The 20208-nt window shown below is 42.5% G+C and overlaps 1 protein-coding gene and 1 long non-coding RNA gene across 4 annotated transcripts in view; one reads left to right on the top strand and one right to left on the bottom strand.

The window, feature by feature from the left end:
- Window positions 1–20208, bottom strand: part of tpk1 (thiamin pyrophosphokinase 1) — a 374891-nt gene that overhangs the window by 326943 nt on the left and 27740 nt on the right. Inside the window, exon 1 of one of the 3 annotated variants that reach the window (XM_060824855.1) lies at window positions 7684–7728. The exons of the other annotated variants lie outside the window; for them this stretch is intronic. The gene's annotated coding sequence lies outside the window, so the exon portion shown is untranslated. Of the gene's footprint in view, window positions 1–7683; window positions 7729–20208 lie in introns of those variants that run through there. 3 annotated transcript variants of the gene reach the window in all.
- The window catches only part of LOC132815741 (uncharacterized), a 32607-nt gene continuing 20200 nt past the window's right edge, over window positions 7802–20208 (top strand). The window contains exons 1-2 of the long non-coding RNA XR_009644701.1: window positions 7802–7877; window positions 12102–12155. This is a non-coding gene — a long non-coding RNA (uncharacterized LOC132815741). The remainder of the gene's footprint in view (window positions 7878–12101; window positions 12156–20208) is intronic.

Here is a 20208-nt window from a genome sequence, read left to right as displayed (position 1 = left end):
AATTATTTTCCATAACCAAATATTCATTTGATTCAAAAACATATACATTGTACAAGCTGGTTAATTATGCTTCAAGTGCTTTGGTGTAATTGTTTCCATGATGCTAAATGTCCCCAAATATATTTATATTAAATTAAATAGATAAACTAATATCTATTTTTAGTTTTGTGTGTAATTGAATCATGTCAGTAAATTCTAATTTATCATCTCTGTCAGCTTACATTGACATAGACCAACTGCAACTGCAATGAGCATTTTTCGTAAGCATATTTCCGAAAGGAATTTAATTGTTACACTTAAATTTGCTCGTGTGCTGAAGATCCATCTCTACTTTCTATTACACACTAGACTTTACTGCAATAGAATCAAAGCAAACAACAACTGCCGATGCTCATTGTATTAATTTAATAAAATATACTGCCATTTGGGATTCCACTTTTTCAGAACTAAAGTTGGGACATAACTGCCTAAAAATACATTTTGAGAGGCTTATCACAAATGAGTGAGCCACTCCACTGTTATGAAGTTGAAGGTGTGTACTGAACTTTTAAGAGAGCGTGAAAGCTGACAGCTGGCAAGCACTTGTCATGTGAGTGACTAGCAATTAAAGAGTGTGCTGGAAAATTGAAAGATGTAACGTTTGGCTGTAACCTAGACACCTCAGTTGTTTTCAGAACAGTTTGGATTTAACCAGTTTAAATTATGCATCAAGGTACTAAAACCCAATCAAATTTGAAGTTTACTGCTTTGACAATATCAAACCAATGAGACAATGTTCAGGGTATTAAGAAAAGCAGGCATTTTGGTCAGTTAGTCAGGAGAGCATCAATTGCCACTGAAAGACTGCTATTCACCACACTCTCTGTCAAAGTTCCTTTTCCTCATATGCAGAAGATCCAAGATGACCCAGAGAAATCTACAAACAGAGGAAGATCAACACCGGAGATGGCAGCCACTGTCTGGTGTTGAAAATTAAGTTGCTCTAAATTTAATATGGGCTTTATTGGATCAGTATGTTATTATAGAGTGGGAGGTAGATAACAAATCTTTAAGAGAAAGGAGGCTTAGAGTTGTAAAAAGTTGTTTAATGTTCATTTTAGAGTTAAAGAATAAATTGCTATTTTTTGTTAAAACTTGGAATTTGATGCAGTACACGGTCAGTTGTACTTTAACAGATTACGAGGCGAGGTGAGCTTTTCTGGGTGTTTGGTTTAATTAGCTGAAGGGTTTACCACCTTGTTGTAACATCCACACATTCCGAAACTTCCACTGTACAAACAGAGGAAAATAATCTACTTTAAAGATACTAATGTAAACATTTGCCAAAATAAATCATCTAATGGATACAACATCCAGAAGAAATATGAAATTGAAATGAAATTTGATACACAAAATGTTTCTCATTTCAATTATTTTGCTTCAGTTTATTATACTGCATGTTGCCCATCATTTGCTTCTTTACTTGTCCCATTATTACTCTTTTGTATTTTAATCACACAATTGTTCTCCTCTGGATCATTCCATACATCCCTACCCTGCCTCTGTACTTGCATAAAGCTGTTCATCCTAACATCTTCCAATTCTGAATAAAGTCATCAACCTGCAACTCAGTTTCTGTCTGCACAGAAAGAGCTGAGCGTTGTTAGTATTCACTCACGGATATGGTTGTCAGAGACCAATTATTAGCACCCAAAATCAGTACTAAAATGTTTTTCTTCAGGGGTGCTTTCCCTCCATGATAATGTCAGGAACACAGTTGTTTGCACAATGTTTAACTCCATCACCTTCAACATCGTAGTGATCCACAGATTTGAAGGTTTAACTGGCTCATGATAATTGCAATGTGGTTAGAAAAGCAGGATAAAAGTTAGGCACTCAGCAACAAGCAGCACATCTGCTGCTCCCATAACGTTCACCATTATCAATTTACAAGCCTTGAGGTTACACAACAAAAAAAAGAAACTCAAAAACTCTAGAAATGAACAGTTTATTCATTGGCACTCCAGGCACTGGGTTCAGTGCATAGTCATTGAGTCATAAAGTCATAGAGATGTACAATATGGAAAAAGACCCTTCGGTTTAATTTGTCAATGCCGACCAGATATCCAAAACCAAAAACTAGTTCCATTTCCAGTTCATCTAGCCAACCAGATGCCCTTTTAAATGTTGTTGTTGTACTAGCTTTCACTACTTCCTCTCGCAGATCATTCCATACATGCATCACGCTCTGCAAGAAAAAGTTGCCCCTTAGGTCCCTTTTAAATTGTTTCCCTCTCACCCGAAACCTATGCCCTCTAGTCCTGGACTCCCCTACTTGGGAAAAGACCTTGTCTATTTACCCTATCCATGCTCCTCATGATTTTACAAACCTCTGTAAGGTTAGCCCTCAGCCTCCAACACTCCAGGGAAAACAGCCTCATTCGCATAGTTGTGACATAGGTGCAGTTAGTAATAAATATGAGGACTGCTGTGTAGATCTCAATTCTAAACTTGACTAACAAGTGTTAGAACACAATGTAGAACAGTACAGCACAGAATAGGCCTTTCAGCTCTTGATGTTATGCCAACCTTTCAGACTGACTCACATACTGTTCATTGTACGATCTTCTATGTGTCTATCCAAGAGTTGCATAAATGTCCCTAATGTATATGACTCTACTACCACTGCTGGTAGTGCGAACCACACACCCATCACTTTCTGTAACAAACCTACATTTGACATCTCCCCTAACCCTTCTTCCAATCACCTTAAAATTATGCCTCCACGTGATAAACTTTGGCAGCCTTGGAAAAAGTCTCTGGGTATCCACTCTATCTATGCCTCTCATAATCTTGTACACCTCTGTCAAGTCACTTCTCATCCTTCTGCACTCCATAGAAAAAAGCCTTAGTGCTCTCAAACTTTCTTCACAAGACATGCTCTCCAGTCCAGGCAGCATCCTGGTAAATCTCCTCTGCACCCTCTCTACAGTTTCCACATCCTTCCTATAATGAGGTGAGCAGAACTGAACATAATATTCAAAGTGTGGTCCAACAGGGTTTTATAGAGCTGCAGCATAACCTTGCAGCTCTTAAACTCAATCCCTTAGCTAATGAAAGCCAACACACCAGAGGCCTCCTGAACAACTCTTTCAACTTGGGTGGCAACTCTGAGGGATCTATGGACATGCACTCCAAGATCCCTCTGTTCCTCTACAATGCCAATAATCCTGCCTTTAACCCTGTATTGTGCATTCAAATTCAACCTTCCAAAGTGAATCACTTCACACTTTTCCAGGTTGAACTCCATCTGCCTTTTCTCAGCCCAGTTCCACATCCTATCAATGTTCTGTTGCCACCTACAACAGCTCTCCACACTATTCACAGCTTCACCAACCTTCACGTCATCAGCAAACTTACTAACCCACCCTTCCATTTCCTCATCCAAGTCATTTATAAAAAACATGAAGAGCAGAGGTCCCAGAACCAATCCCTGTGGAATACAATGGTCACCGAGCTCCAGACCGAATACACTCCATCTACCATAACCCTTAGTCTTCTATGGGCCATCCATTCTGTCTCTAGACAGCCAGATTTCCCTCTATCCCATACCTCCTTAACTTTCTGAATGAACCTACCATGGAGAAAATTATCAAATGCCTTGCTAAAATCCATGTACACCTCATTCACTGCTCTACCTTCAATCAGGTTTGTAAGGCAATGACTTGCCCCTCACAAAACCACGGTGGCTATCTCTAATCATACCATGGTTTTCCAAGTAATCATAAATCCTATCTCTCAGAATGCTCTCCAATAAATTTGCCCACCATAGACATGAGATTGACTGGTCTGTAATTTCCAGATTATGAGTCTGGTGCTGGAAGAAGGAAGTTTACTTAAGGTTGGAGGAGGCAAGGACAGACAGGGCTCTACAGGGTTACAAGGCAGCTGGGAAGGAACTGAAGAATGGACTTAGGAGAGCTATAACAGGAAATGAGAAAAATCTTAGCTCCCTCATCAGGATGAAGGGCTTATGCCTGAAACGTTGATTCTCCTAATCCTCGAATGCAGCCTGGCCTGCTTTTCCAGCACCACACTCCTGGCTCTGATCTCCAGGACCTGCAGCCCTCACCTTCTCCTATTTCCAGAATTGTTCTTATTCCCTTTCTTGAACAGGAGAATAACATTTGCCACCCTCTAATCATCTGGTACTAATCCAGTGACAGTGAGCACACAAAGATCATTGCCAAAGGTGCAGCAATCTCTTCCCTCGCTTCCTGTAAATGACCGAGGGTACATTCCCTTCTGGCCCATGCGATTCTCAATGTTTTAAGCACATCCTCCTTCTTAACATCAATCTGTTCAAGCATATCAGTCTGTTTCACAGCTGTCCTCAGAAATGTCAAGATCCCTCTCAGTAGAATGATCAAAGAGACCTTGGAGTGCAGATTCATAGCTCCTTGAAAGTGGAGTCGCAGATAGATAGGATAGTGAAGAAGGCATTTAGTGTGCTTTCCTTTATTGGTCAGAGTATTGAGTACAAGAGTTGGGAGGTCATGTTGCAGCTGCACAGGACATTGGTTAGGCCCCTGTTGGAATATTGTGTGCAGTTCTGGTCTCCTTCCTATCGGAAAGATGCCGTGAAACTTGAAAGGGTTCAGAAAAGATTTACAAGGATGTTGCCAAGGTTGGAGGATCTGAGCAAATGGAAAGGCTGAACAGGCTGGCTGTTTTCCCTGGAGCGTCTGAGGCTGAGGAGTGACCTTATAGAGGTTTACAAAATTATGAGGCGCATGGATAGGATAAATAAACAAAGTCTTTTCCCTGGGATCATGGAGTCCAGAACCAGACGACGTAGGTTTAGGGTGAGGGGGGAAAGATATAAAAGAGACCTAAGGAGCAACCTTTTCACAAGAGGGTGGTACATGTATGGAATGAGCTGCCAGAGGAAGTGGTGGAGGCTGGTACAATCGCATCATTTAAAAGGCATTTGGATGGGGATATGAATAGGAAGGGTTTGGAAGGATATGGGCCAGGTGCTGGCAGGTGGGACTAGATTGGGTTGGGATATCTGGTCAGCATGGATGGGCTGGACCAATGGGTCTGTTTCCATGCTGTACATCTCTATGACTCTTTGACTCTGAATACTGAAGCAAAATATTCATTAAGGACCTCCCCTACCTCCTGCGACTCCAGGTGCAGGTTTCCTCCATGAGCCCTAATCGGTCCTACCCTTACTCTGGCCATCTTCTTACTAACATAAGTGTAGAATGCTTTAGGGCTTTCCTTAATCCTATCTGCTAAAGCTTTTTTGTGCCCCTTTACAGCTTTCTTAAGTCCATTCTTCAGTTCCTTCTTGGCTACACTGTAATCCTCTAGAGCCTTGACTGGTCCTTGCTTCCTCAACCTTAAGCTAGCTTCCTTTTTCCACTTGACTAGATGTTCTACATCCCTTGTCACCCAAGGTTCTTTCAACATACCATCCATTCCTTGCCTCAGTGGGACAAACCTGTCCAGGACTAATCAGCAACTGCTTCCTAAACAATCTCCACTATGCTGCCGTGCATTTCTCAGAGAATATCTGTTCCCAATATAGGTCCCCCAGTTCCTGCCTAGTAATTCCCTCTTCCCCAATTAAATACTTTTGCTTACCGCTTGCTTCTACCCCTTTCCATGGCTAGAGTAAAGGTCAGGGTGTTGTGATCACTGTCACCAAAATGCTCTTCCACGGGGAGGTCTGACACCTGGCCTGGTTCGTTGCCAAGCACCAAATCCAATATGACCTACCCTCTGGTCAGCATATTAACATATTGAGTCAGGAACTCTTCTTGGTCCCACCTGACAAAAACAGCTCCATGCAAACTACTTGAATTAAGGAGGTTCAAATGAATATTGGGGAAGTTAAAGTCACTCATGACAACAACCTGTTACTCCTGCACCTTTCCAAAATCTGCCTCCCAATCTGTCCCTCCATGTCTCTGTTGCTATTTGGAGGGGGGGGGGGGGGGGTCTGTAGAAAACTCCCAATAAACTGACTGCTCCTTTCCTGTTTCTGACTTCCACCCATACTGACTCTGAAGACAAACTCTCCTTGATGACCTCCCTTTCTGCGGCTGTGATACTATCCTTGATTAGCAATACCACTCCTTCACTTCTTTTACCTCCCTCCCTATTCCTTTAAAAATATCTAAACCTTGGAACATCCAACAACATTCCTGCTCCAGTGATGTGAAAGTCTCCGTACTGGCCACAACATCATAGTTCCAAGTACCGAACCATGCTCTAAGTTCATCACCTTTATTTCTGATTCTTACATTAAAATAGACACACTTTAACCCATCACACTGATTGCATCTTTGCCCTATCAAGTGTCTATCCATTCTCACAGACCCTCTGCACAGTATGTTAATGCATCTCAAATTTGTCCTTGCCATGGTAACAGCATATCAAATATTTATCAAATGCAAATATTTCTTCCCCTTCCTTTCATCAATATGGTTGCAGTTTTGAGACTTTTGAACTGCCTGTTAACTCCAATTGGAAGAATTCTTCTAACTAAAGTCTTAACCTTTCGTACAAATAAAAATATCCCTTTAAGGAATATGACATTTTTTAAGAACAAAGAGCAACTTTGGTAAGTTAATGTACTTAAGTTAAGGCCGACTATCCCAACAAGCATATAGCTGATCCAACCTGTGAGGTCAATGTTTCTGAGGAGAAGGAGGCTTCAATGTATTCTACAAAATACATCTCAACACTTCTTAATGATTCCCATTTTAAGAAGTTGAGCAACTGATTGGTAGACCTTAAGTTCTGGACCTTAAGTTTTGCATAATCAGATCAGAAAAACTGGAGCTCAACATTGGGGGAATCTAAAAATATTAGAAAACATTCAAAAGTGGTGTTTTGCAAAAAAGTAAAACATTCTACCAAATAGATTGAAGATGTTAAGCATGCTAAGATCATGCCTCAGCATTTCTCTATCTTTGGGCAGTCCTCAGTAATCCAAATTGTTGACTTCTGCATATCACCATCTCTGGCAGTCTTTCCAATGATATCATGACATTATAATGGGCAAGAGGTGAATACCCTGGCTCACAAAATGTCAGGATTATTAAGCATACACACTAACCAGCTGAGTTAACTGAATTACTCCGTCCTTTCATTTTTCCCACACCTCAACTGGGAAAAGAAAACAGAACAGATAACTATTCTTTGTTGATTTGTCTGCACAACAGTTGCTAAAAACAGATAAAAATGTCAATATTTCCTTTGATATTCTGCAGCTTCATTTCTTGAACACTAATTTGAATTAATAATCGTCTAGGATAAAACCAAAAAGCAGGGGGCAAATGAACTCAAAACATACACGCATCATAAGTGTGCCTGAAGGCAGACAACTCAACTTTTCATGGGTACAAGATTTTTGTATAAAATCTCACTTTTGCGACGGAGCAAATTTTCAGGAACATATACTTGACAACTGTGTTATGAAAAATATCTGATTGACAACGGCATTTATAGTCCGAATGTCTCAGTTGACGAACATGTGGAGTACAAGAAACTGGGATTACTTCCACAAAACAAATTGACCCAAGAGTTTGATCACACTGCAAACAAAGCGAAAGGTTTTAAGAATGCTTGCCAATGACACCCCGAATCCCACAACATGTGGCCAGTGTTAGGTGATCGCTTCACTCTTACTTTCACTGCCACTGCGGAGTTCCAGGGTCTTCCGCCCAATCCTGGTTTTACCAAAAACGAAACTGAAATATAACTGCTTTTCGCTGCGTTCGATCAGCGAGGGAGGACAAGCCACACCCACTTTTAATAGCTCTTGCTACTGTATTATTGTAAGTTTAAACGTCTCGGTTTCTTCGCAAAGCTGCAGAGAGAAGGTAAGTGGATTTGGGGGAGATTGGGTAAGGACAGCGAAAAGGAGACAAGGAACATAAAGATAATAGATAAGGGGGGCATATTGGAGAAGGAGTACAATGGGTAGGAAGGGCAATAATCAGTGGCTAGGTTGGACAAGGGGTATGAGAGGCAAGGTGAATGAGGAGCAGGATTAGTAAAGGGTAGGGTGGATGAGAGAAATGGATAAAGGATATGGTGGGTGAGATGGTGGTACAGTGTCGCAAGTAAGGGCATAGATATTTATGTGGATAGCTGGGTGTGGTCAGGGAGTCAGGTGGTGGAGGCTAGACAGGTGGAGATGAGGAGGGTGTTGGAATATCAAGGGGGGGGGAGGAGTCAGAGGGTTCAGTGAGAGTGTTTGGAGATCTGCTGCATAGTTATCAAGAAGTTGAATTTGGGTGGAATCTTCCTGAAAAACATGGGGTCTGATGAGGAATTGTGGAGAATCGCAAGAGAAGGCAAAAAAGATCTTTCTTAATGTTGGGATCAACAAGGTGCATTTTCCGATTATGTCCTGAACGTCAAGATGATATTCCTGCTGATGATCAGTGACAGAACCATTAACAGGAATTATTGCTCATTATCATCCTCATTATTAATTAATCTCACCTCATTAATATGCAGGTTCTTACCTCACCTTCTAACAGATAGAAACTAGGTTCTTAGAATTTCCAACATGAAAATCAGAGCCGGTATCAGATCACTCCAGTCTCGCCACTTTCCCCTCAGACCTCCATTTTGGACAGCTGGCACCAACATCTTAGGGCATGCTCCACGGATGCAGCCACGCACAACCTTTATTCATGGATACTGGCATCCAACAAGTAACACATCTCTAATCCACTTAAAGTACACCTACACTTCACTGCTGCATTGCAGGACACAGTGGCACCTTCCATAGCAATGCTGCTGCAAGGATTCTTTGCAAGTAGGGGCAGAAACCAAGCTCATAAAATGAATCAGACTGCCTTTCAGGACTTCGAGTAAAAAATGAGGTCTGCAGATGCTGGAGATCACAGCTGCAAATGTGTTGCTGGTCAAAGCACAGCAGGCCAGGCAGCATCTCAGGAATAGAGAATTCGACGTTTCGAGCATAAGCCCTTCATCAGGAATAAGAGAGAGAGAGCCAAGCAGGCTAAGATAAAAGGTAGGGAGGAGGGACTAGGGGGAGGGGCGATGGAGGTGGGATAGGTGGAAGGAGGTCAAGGTGAGGGTGATAGGCCGGAGTGGGGTGGGGGCGGAGAGGTCAGGAAGAGGATTGCAGGTTAGGAAGGCGGTGCTGAGTTGAGGGAACCGACTGAGACAAGGTGGGGGGAGGGGAAATGAGGAAACTGGAGAAATCTGAATTCATACCTTGTGGTTGGAGGGTTCCCAGGCGGAAGATGAGGCACTCCTCCTCCAGCCGTCGTGTTGTTGTGTTCTGCCGGTGGAGGAGTCCGAGGACCTGCATGTCCTAGGTGGAGTGGGAGGGAGAGTTAAAGTGTTGAGCCACGGGGTGATTGGGTTGGTTGGTTCGGGCGGCCCGGAGGTGTTCTCTGAAGCGTTCCGCAAGTAAGCGGCCTGTCTCACCAATATAGAGGAGGTCACATCGGGTGCAGCGGATGCAATAGATGATGTGTGTGGAGGTACAGGTGAACTTGTGGCGGATATGGAAGGATCCCTTGGGGCCTTGGAGGGAAGTGAGTGTGGAGGTGTGGGCGCAAGTTTTACATTTCCTGCGGTTGCAGGGGAAGGTGCAGGGGGTGGAGGTTGGGTTGGTGGGGGGTGTGGATCTGACGAGGGAGTCACGAAGGGAGTGGTCCTTGCGGAACGCTGATAGGGGAGGGGAGGGAAATATATCCTTGGTGGTGGGGTCCGTTTGGAGGTGGCGGAAATGGCAGCGGATGATACGTTGTATGCGGAGGTTGGTGGGGTGGTAGGTGAGAACCAGTGGGGTTCTGTCTTGGTGGCGGTTGGAGGAGCGGGGCTCAAGGGCGGAGGAGCGGGAAGTGGAGGAGATGCGGTCCTCCGCCCTTGAGCCCCGCTCCTCCAACCGCCACCAAGACAGAACCCCACTGGTTCTCACCTACCACCCCACCAACCTCCGCATACAACGTATCATCCGCCGTCATTTCCGCCACCTCCAAACGGACCCCACCACCAAGGATATATTTCCCTCCCCTCCCCTATCAGCGTTCCGCAAGAACCACTCCCTTCGTGACTCCCTCGTCAGATCCACACCCCCCACCAACCCAACCTCCACCCCCGGCACCTTCCCCTGCAACCGCAGGAAATGTAAAACTTGCGCCCACACCTCCACACTCACTTCCCTCCAAGGCCCCAAGGGATCCTTCCATATCCGCCACAAGTTCACCTGTACCTCCACACACATCATCTATTGCATCCGCTGCACCCGATGTGGCCTCCTCTATATTGGTGAGACAGGCCGCTTACTTGTGGAACGCTTCAGAGAACACCTCCGGGCCGCCCGAACCAACCAACCCAATCACCCCGTGGCTCAACACTTTAACTCTCCCTCCCACTCCACCGAGGACATGCAGGTCCTTGGACTCCTCCACCGGCAGAACACAACAACACGACGGCTGGAGGAGGAGCGCCTCATCTTCCGCCTGGGAACCCTCCAACCACAAGGTATGAAATCAGATTTCTCCAGTTTCCTCATTTCCCCTCCCCCCACCTTGTCTCAGTCGGTTCCCTCAACTCAGCACCGCCCTCCTAACCTGCAATCCTCTTCCTGACCTCTCCGCCCCCACCCCACTCCGGCCTATCACCCTCACCTTGACCTCCTTCCACCTATCCCACCTCCATCGCCCCTCCCCCTAGTCCCTCCTCCCTACCTTTTATCTTAGCCTGCTTGGCTCTCTCTCTCTTATTCCTGATGAAGGGCTTATGCTCGAAACGTCGAATTCTCTATTCCTGAGATGCTGCCTGGCCTGCTGTGCTTTGACCAGCAACACATTTGCAGCTGCCTTTCAGGACTGCTCACAAGCCCTCCTTGAGTCATTCACTCTGAGCCTACCTTGATAGCTAACTCTTGCTTTTATTTATTACAGTCACTATCTTAATTTTGCAAGGGTACCTTGATGCCACTCTCAGTCAAATCCTGCTGTGTTATCAAGGGCAATGATTCTCACCTCAAATTTAGAATTAAGCTTTGGTGTCCATGTTTGGATCTATGCTGTATTGAAATCAGGTGCTCAATAGTCTTAGCAAACTCCAAATTGAGCATTGATGAATGGGTTACTGGTGAGTGTCATTTGACAGCAACTGTTGATGACTCCTTAAAAAACTGTTGCTGATTGAGAATAATGGATGGCACAGATACTGATTGGAGTGAATTTGCTTTTCTTTACATTAGGATATATCTGGCCAGTTTTCATTTTGTTCGGGTACCATAATTGCGATGATACTGAAACAACTTGGTCAGGGGCACAGCTAGTTTTGAAGCACTCGCTTCAATTGGGTAACAATGGAAAAGGATAGTGAATAACCCCGAATAAGAATCATTAAATGACAGAATGCCAACCTCACTGGCCTAAAAATGGATCTGGATTGAATAAATGGATTCAAAGGTTAGAAGGAAGAATAGTGCTGAGCAATGGGCTGCCTTCAAAGTATAGATGGTTCTGGCACAGCCAAGGTACATCCCTCAAACTAAAAAAGGTAGGACAAACAAGTCCAGAGCTCCCTGGATAACAAAAGAGAACGACAAGGTGCCTCCTAATGGCATTGTGGGTCAACCTACAGCACATAAGACTGCAGATGTTCAAAAAGACAGCTCACAACCATTTCACAAGGGCAATCAGGGATGGACAATAAATGCTGGCCCAGCAAGCAACGCTAACATCTCACAACTAAGGAATGAAAACGGTATAAGGAAAAGCGAGTGGTTAGGTCTGGAATGTATTGCCTGATTGTGTGGTAGAAGACAGATTCAAATAGGGTTCACAGGGCAGGAAAATAGCACTGACTGAGATGTTAATTTGGAAAGTTGGCTGTAACCATTCTGTGGTTCGTTGAATGCAGCTTGGATACTCTTAGCATCCATCCATATATAACTTTTTCTATATTCAGTAATCTCAGGCATTTCTTGGTATCACATGGAGAGAATCATACTGATAAAATAATGGTGTTTGTGTTGCTAACAACAATGTAAGGTGATGAAAGTATCTTATTCTTGTTCTGCTTTTCATTTCATGTGCAAGTTTGACGATATGGCATCCAAATATATCAAATGGATTCAATTTTGCATCATTCAGGTTTGTAAAAATAGAAAGCTCTGCCCTAAAGCAACACATGCAATTTTAAAAATATACAAATTTGTAAACTGAGCATATAGCTGATAACAATAAATTCAGACAACTCTGTTGTCAAAGACTGTCTCTCCATCCAATTAGAGAAATGCAACCTTCCCTGAATGGCTGTTGATCAAATTTAAGAATGAGATATGCAGTCAACTGCTACCTTTTGTTTCAGTATAATTTCAAAATGAACTGAATGACATCCATGGAGAAGCTTGTCTGTGGGGATAATTGAGCCAGAGTTCGCTTTACAGCTTTGATGTTTGATGAGTTCAATGAGCAAGCTCGGTCACATTGAAGCAAAACAAGTAAACTCTATCAAAAGTTCAGTCAGAGATAAATAATAAAAATCAGAGAATCCCTACAGCATGGAAGTAAACCAGTCTGACCATCGAGTCCACATCAATCCTCCGAAGAGCATCTCACTGACTCCCCTCACCCTATCCCTGTAACCCTGCATTTCCCATGGCTAACCCACCTAGTTTGCATAACCCTGGACATTATGGATAATTTAGCATGGCCAATCCACCTAACTTGCACATCTTTAGACTGTGGGAGGAAACCAGAGCACCCAGAGGAAACCCAGACACAGGGAGAATGCGCAAGCCCCAAACACGCAGAAAAACTATTATAGTTTAAATTGTAATGTAGTTCAAGATTAAATGCTTTGGACCAATCATTAACAAGAGAAAACATAAATGCAGTCATACATTCATTCGTAATTTCAGAAGCTGCAGATATTTCAAAGCATTTTACAGTCAATGAAGGTTGTACTCCTCAGCTACAGGTCTGCTGATGGCTATTCAGGCCTTTCTCTCAAAGGTTTTCTCAGAGCGGGTGATGTCACCTTGGGAATAATTCAAACCTGCCTTCTTCTTTTTTTCATACTAGTTCTTCACTCAGTCTCAAGATTTCATGAGCATTACTTTAATCCTTCACCTCATACATAAACAATCATGAAGTTCACCTTCCAATTGATTCATAGCAGCAAAAACCCCAGAGGGTGCACCTAACCCCAGCTATCACTTTGAGGAAAAGAGATAGGTATCTTAGATCAGGCCCTGTTATGAGATGGGATGGAATGACCAATCATTAGTGGATGTACTGCAGCACGAAGATACCAAGTGTGATGTTTGTGGCCACTTGTTTTATTCCAGATCTTAAGCATTTGCAGTACTCTGCTTTTATTCCTGAATTGATGCCCTCAGACTGAAATGACTGGCTTTCAACAACCTCAACCAATTTACTTTGAGCTAACAACCTAGCACTTCCCACGTAGCATCACAGCTCTTTGGCAACGGTTGATATGGAACAGTGAGGTACTTCTTCAGGGAGTCCTTGAAATTGTTGCATGGAGACTTTCTTGCCAATTTTCAGTGGTCAGCTGTTTACACAACATTTGGGAAGACAACTGCCACCCGTTTGGGCAACATAACCTACCTAATGTAATGCAACTCAAATAACTGAAACATTATTAATATTGATGTATAATTATGATTGAGAAATGTAACAGAACATATAGCTGTTGCAAAATGCTGTGAACAACAGCCCAGTTTTGTATGGAGTTTTAATTATGGAAAGGATAGATGCATTAGAAACATCCAAAATTCTGGGATACCTTTTCATTTGCAACTTCTAATATTACAGATGGCTATTCTTTTTTTATTCATTCACAGAATGTGCATGTCACTGGCTAGGCCCCATCCTCAATTGCCCTGGAGCTGATGGTGGTGATCTGCCTTTTCCATTTTGCAGTTAGAGAGTTCCAAACTTAAACCCAGCAACAGTGCAGTAACAGCAATATGTTTCCAAGTCAAGATGGTGAGTGGCTTGGAGGGGAACTTTCAGGTGTTTTCAAATATCCACTACCCTTGCCCTTCGAGATGGCAGTGATTGTGGGCTTGGAAGGTGCTGTGTTAAGGAGCCTTGGTGAGTTACTGCAGCACACCTTGTTGACGTTACACACTGTTATTACTGTGCATCAGTCGTAAAGGGAGTAAATAGTGAAAGTGATGGATGGGTTGCCAATCAAGCAGGCAGCCTGGTCATAAATTGTGTTGAGCTTCGAGTGTTGTTAGAGCTGCAGTCATCTCGGCAAGTAGGGAATATTTCCTCACACGTAGGACCTGTCCTTTTTCTCTTCAGATTTACCAACTTCCGACTAACGTCTGACCTGACAGGTCCAGTTTAGTTTCTAGTCAACAAATGTGGGTGATTCAGTAATGTAAATATCATAGAATCTTACCATCACCCCTAGAAATTCATTCTTATGGAAATGGTCAATCTCAGCATGAATGTCATTTGTCTTTATCAATCCAAGTCTGAATGTTGCTGAGATCTTGCTGCATATGGGCAGGGACTGCTTCAGGATTAGAGTTGCAAATGGAGCTGAATATTGTACAATCATTAATGGATGTAACTTATAAAGCAGCTAAAGATGGTTGGGCCTCGGACACAACACTAAACAACTTCTGAAGAGATTAAATAAAAACCAAGCACTGGAGAAACTTAGCAGGTCAAGCAGCATCTGTGGAGACAGAAACCAAGTTAATGTTTCAATTTCAATGACTGTCCTTTGGTACTAATGATGACATGCAGAGTTTCTCAAGCACTTTGTTTTATTTCAGCATTTGCAATATTCTGTTTTTATTCCTGAATTAATGCCCTCAGATGCAAATGATGGGATTCCAACAACCTCAACCAACTTACTTTGCGCTAACAATCCAATGGCTCCATTTAATGTGAAACACTGAATATGCAACAAGAAAATTTGAAATACTAACTTTGAGGTGTTGCTTATGCTTCATAGGCTTGGAGACATAACATTTGCCAGCTGATTTGATCAGAGCTTGTAACGACTACATTCTGGTGTTTATTTAGGCCCAAATGTTCTGAAAATTGTGTTCAGGCTGACCCTGACAACTATCATGATGTTTGATGTGTTGTTAATCTCCCCATTAGGAATCTACTCAGCTCATGTCCATACTGGATCTCCAAATAAGCATCCAAACATAGTGCCTTCTGCCTTTTTTTTTCATATCCTTGCACATGGTTCATATTTAAATGGTCACCTAATGCTCTGTTGAATACTTAAACTAAACACGCCTCTACACAGTATCAGATAGTGCATTCTATAAATCACTCGTGGTGTGAAAAGGCTTTTTTCTCCCCTTGCATTTTCTCCTTTTGCAAATCACATCAAATTTGTGCATTCTGATTGTTATTGTTGATCCTTTTCAAGAGAAACAGTTTGTCCCTACCTATTCTATCCAGTGCCTTCATAATATAGAAAATCTCAATCGCATCTCCTGTTCGCCTTATTCTCGCCAAAGAGAACAATCTCAATCTCTCCAAACTATCCACATAACTGAAGTCCTTCATCCATGGAACCATTCTCATAATTCATTTCTGCATGCTTTCCAAAGCATTCACAACTTTCCTACAGTATGACACCCAGAACTGTACACAATACTCAAACTGTGGCCTATCACATGTCTTGTATCAGCTCAACATCAACTCCTTGCTCTTGTACTCTATGCTGCTACTAATAATGTCCCTGGTTAATTAACTGCTCTCTCCACATGTTCGGCCACTGTCAATGATCTGCACAATATACAACACAGAACCCTCTGCTTCTGTACTCTCTTTCGGTTTGTTATATTGTCTGTCCATGTTCTTCCTGTCAAAAAGCACCACCTTCACACATCTCTGCACTGATCATCATCTGCCACCTATCTGCCCATTCCACCAACCTGTCTCTATCCTTTGGAAGTTTTTTACTCCTCCTCTCAGATTATGGTCAGTTCTGTTATAATACGATAGTCCTGTTCTTGTGCAATCTCACGTTATACGAAAATCACGCAATAGCAGCGCCATTTAAACTAATGGGGCCAGAATCGTGATATAACCAATATACGGTTTAAAAGTTCCTGCTTTAGAAACAGTATCCCCAATTCATCAATCACTTTGCAACAAATTCACATTAACACAAAGTGCGTTATAGCAGAATGATCTGTACAATGCATCCAAGTTTTGCACTATCTGCAAATTTTGTAATTGCCCCTTGCACGCTAAAATTTATAACATTCATGAATATAGGGAAAACCAGGGTCCCAATAGCAACTCTGAGAAATTCCACTCCAAACCTTCCCCCAGCCCAAAAAATATCTAATGACCATTACTCTGTTTCCTACCACTCCGCCAATTCTGGAACCATATTCCTACTATCCTTTTACTCCATGAGATGTGAACTTTCTCAGAAGTCTGTAATTTAGTTCTGTATCGAAAGCTTTGTGGAAGTCCACATGTACTACACTGATAGCATTATGCTGATCAAACATTTCTATTTCATAAGAACAGATGAAATAAGGGCAGGACTGGACTATTCAGCCCTGCAAACCTGCCCAGCCATTAAACGTGATAGTGGCTAATTTGGTCCAGGCTCCAACTCCTTTTTCATACCAGCTCAGCACAGCCATCAACTTACCAATATTTCAAGCATCTGCCTTCCTGTTCTTTAAATAGTTTCAGTGATCTAATTACTGTGCTTTAATTACTTGTTGTATCTGCATGTTAACTTATTGTGTTTCAAACAAAAGAGCACCAAGATCGCTCTGTGCTGCACTTTTTGGCAGTTTCCATCTAGATAACAGGAACAACACTTTGTTGTTCCATAGGGATGTGCAAATATTTTATAATTCAGGAGGGGGCCTTCAAACATAAAAAGGCAAAGAAACTTGCCATAAGTCATCACCCACCTCATCACTGGAAATCACTTTAACACCCTATACTAGCCTCAGAGCAAAAAATGTGATTCTCGTCCTATTCTAGCTTCCACCATGTCCTCTCAGCCTTCAAAAGTAGTGTCAAAATAGCATGTCAATTTAACAATCATCTGAACAAACCATCAGTAGCAACCAAAACATGAAAGGACTTTCATCATTCGCTACTCTACAATGTAAAAAGCTCTTACTTTTATGCATTCCTGATACCATATATTCCAAAATATACAGCTTTAATGAACTAATAAGTGTAATTTCAATTACTTTACAGTACTTTCAATTTTTTTCATGCTGTCCTCGCAAACAGATCAGATGATCCAGAGAACCACATCATGCTGTTCATTGCTGGTGAATTCTCTAAACTCCCAGAAACAAACAGCGAAAATTTATTTTTTAAAAAAAAGTTACTGAGCTTCCCTTCAATTTGATAAAATCCATTCTTTAAAAATGAACTTAAATAACATGATCCATTAGCAACAGAACTACCAACTGGGCTTATCCTCAATGTAGTCAAAAATATTTGAATCATTTTTGTTAAAGCTCTTGTCTGTTATTTGCAAATTAAGCTCTCATCATTTCCTCACTGGACCACTGGCCATACAAAAGTGCTAAATTAATTTCTTAATGATAGCAACATCCAAAAAATCATAATTGTGCCACTATAACTTTTATTAAAATTCTAAAAGGGATTTTTTTACACTCTTCATTAATGCAGTTGGATCAAATACCTATCACATTCTTTGCTGAGGCATGTCCAATATGAAAACCATACCGAGCAGAAGTGTATCTGACATCCTGCATTAATCTTACTTCTTTCTCTTGAATTCTTCATGGGTTACAAATCTCTAAGACACAAAGTCAAACTGAGAAAGTTAAAAATAATTTTAAAACTACAATTGGTTCTGCTATAACATGCATTTCTTCAACATGAATTGGCTATAACACAATTGAAGAGGTTAGACCATTATTTGTAGAATGCAAACTTATCTGTATTGGCTATAATGTGATTCTGGACCCATCGGTTTAAATGGCTGCTATTACACTATTTTTTTATAACGCAGGATTGCATGGGAACTGAACTATCGCTTTTTTTCAGAATTGACTGTACTGCATTGTTCAGTGCATCCTTTAATTCAAATCTGCTATTAGACAATAGGCAATAGACAATGGAGTAGGCCATTCTGCCCTTCGAACCTGCACCACCATTCAATATGATCATGGCTGATCATCCTTAATCAGTATCCTGTTCCTGCCTTATTTCTATTAATCCGGTAATAAACAGAATAGAAAGCTAGTTGATAAATCCATTGAAAAGGTACAGCATAGAAGGAAGCCATTCAACCCATTATTTCTGTACTGACTGAATAAACTAGTCACTCATTTTAAATCCACTTACCCATTCCTGGTCCACAGTGCTGCAGATTACAGAGCTTCAGGTGCTGATGAAGATTCCTTTTAAAAGAGTTGAGGGTTTCCAACTAATCACCAAACTGAGCAGTGAATTGCTAGCCCCACCAGCCTCTGGGTGAAAATAATTTTCCTCATGTCCCCTCTAAGTCTGTGACCTCAGCAATTAACCTCTCAGCAAAGAGAAGCAGGTCTTCCTTGTCCACTCTATCCAAGCCCCTCATTATTTTGTACATTTTGATTAAGTCACAAGTGTTCTGAGTTCTAAGAAAAACAACCCTAGCCATTTACTGGAGTAGAGAGGTGCTGGAAAAGCACAGCAGTTCAGGCAGCATTCGAGGTGCAGGAAAATAGACATTTCAGGCAAAAGCCCTTCATCAGGAATACAGGCAGAGTGCCTGAAGGATGGAGAGATAAATGAGAGGAGGGTAGGGGTGGGGAGAAAGTAGCTTAGATTGGGGGTGGGGATGAAGATGATAAGTCAGGGTGGAGGATGGGAGAAGGTAGCAAAGAGTACAGTGGGTGGATGGGGGTGGGATGTAGGTGATAGGTCAGAGAGGAGGGTGGAGTGGACAGGTGGAAAAGAAGATAGACCAGTAGGACAGGTCATGGGGAAGATGCTGAGCTGGAAATCTGAAACTGGGGTGAGGTGGGGAAAGAGGAAATGAGGAAACTGGTGAAGTCCACATTGATGCCCTGGGGTTGAAGTGTTCTGAGGCGGAAGATGAGGCCGACTTCCTCCAGGCGTCGGGTGGTGAGGAAGCGGCGGTGAAAGAGGCCCAGGACCTCCATGTCCTCGGCAGAGTGGGAGGGGGAGTTGAAATGTTGGGCCACAGGGCAGTGTGGTTGATTGGTGCGGGTGTCCCAGAGATGTTCCCTAAAGTGCTCTGCTAGGAGGTGCCCAGTCTCCCCGATGCAGAGGAGACCGCATTGGGAGCAACGGATACTGTAAATGATATTGGTGGATGTGCAGGTCAAACTTTGATAGATGTGGAAGGCTCCTTTAGGACTTTGGATGGAGGTGAGGGAGGAGGTGTGGGCACAGGTTTTGCAATTCCTGCGGTGGCAGGGGAAGGTGCCAGGACGGGAGGGTGGGTTGTAGGGGGGCATGGACCTGACCAGGTAGTCACGGAGGGAACAGTCTTTGCGGAAGGTGGAAAGGGGTGGGGAGGGAAATATATCCCTGGTGGTGGGGTCCGATTGGCTGCTATTTTCAAGCCTCGGCAACATTCATTGCAGCAAGACCTGGATAATATCCAGATTCAGGCTGACAGATGGCAAGTATGAGGAGGCAGTTATGTAGTGGCAAGTCAGGACCTGAAACTAATACGTTTGGGATATGGGTTCAAATCTCACCAATGCCAAATTGTGAAATTTGAATTCAATAAAATTCTGGAATAAAAAGTGAGTGCTATGTAAGCATTTTTGATTGCTGTAAAAAAAATTCTGGTTTACCAATGTCCTTCAGGCAAAGAAATTTGCCATCCTTCCTTTGTCTGGCTCACATGTGACTCCAAATCTATAGAAGTGTGGTTGACTCTTAACTGCAAATGGGCAAAAAATGCTGGCCTAGCCAGTCATGTCCACAACGTATGAATGAATAAAAAAAGTAAACTTTGTGCCACTCAGGTTCAAGCAATGACCCTCTCCAACAAGAACATCTGACCATTGATATTTAATGGTATTACTGAATCTCCCATTATCCAACATCCAAGTGGTTTACCATTGAACAAAAACTAAACTAGTTATACCATATAAATACTGTTGCTGCAAAGGTAGCGTGCAACTCACCTCCTGGCTTCCCAAAGCTCGTCCACCATCTG

This window comes from Hemiscyllium ocellatum, chromosome 5, assembly GCF_020745735.1.
Source record: "Hemiscyllium ocellatum isolate sHemOce1 chromosome 5, sHemOce1.pat.X.cur, whole genome shotgun sequence".
Lineage (NCBI taxonomy): Eukaryota > Metazoa > Chordata > Chondrichthyes > Orectolobiformes > Hemiscylliidae > Hemiscyllium > Hemiscyllium ocellatum.
The sequence above is the reverse complement of the archived record's forward strand: the minus strand, read 5'-3'. Positions and strand labels throughout refer to the sequence as shown.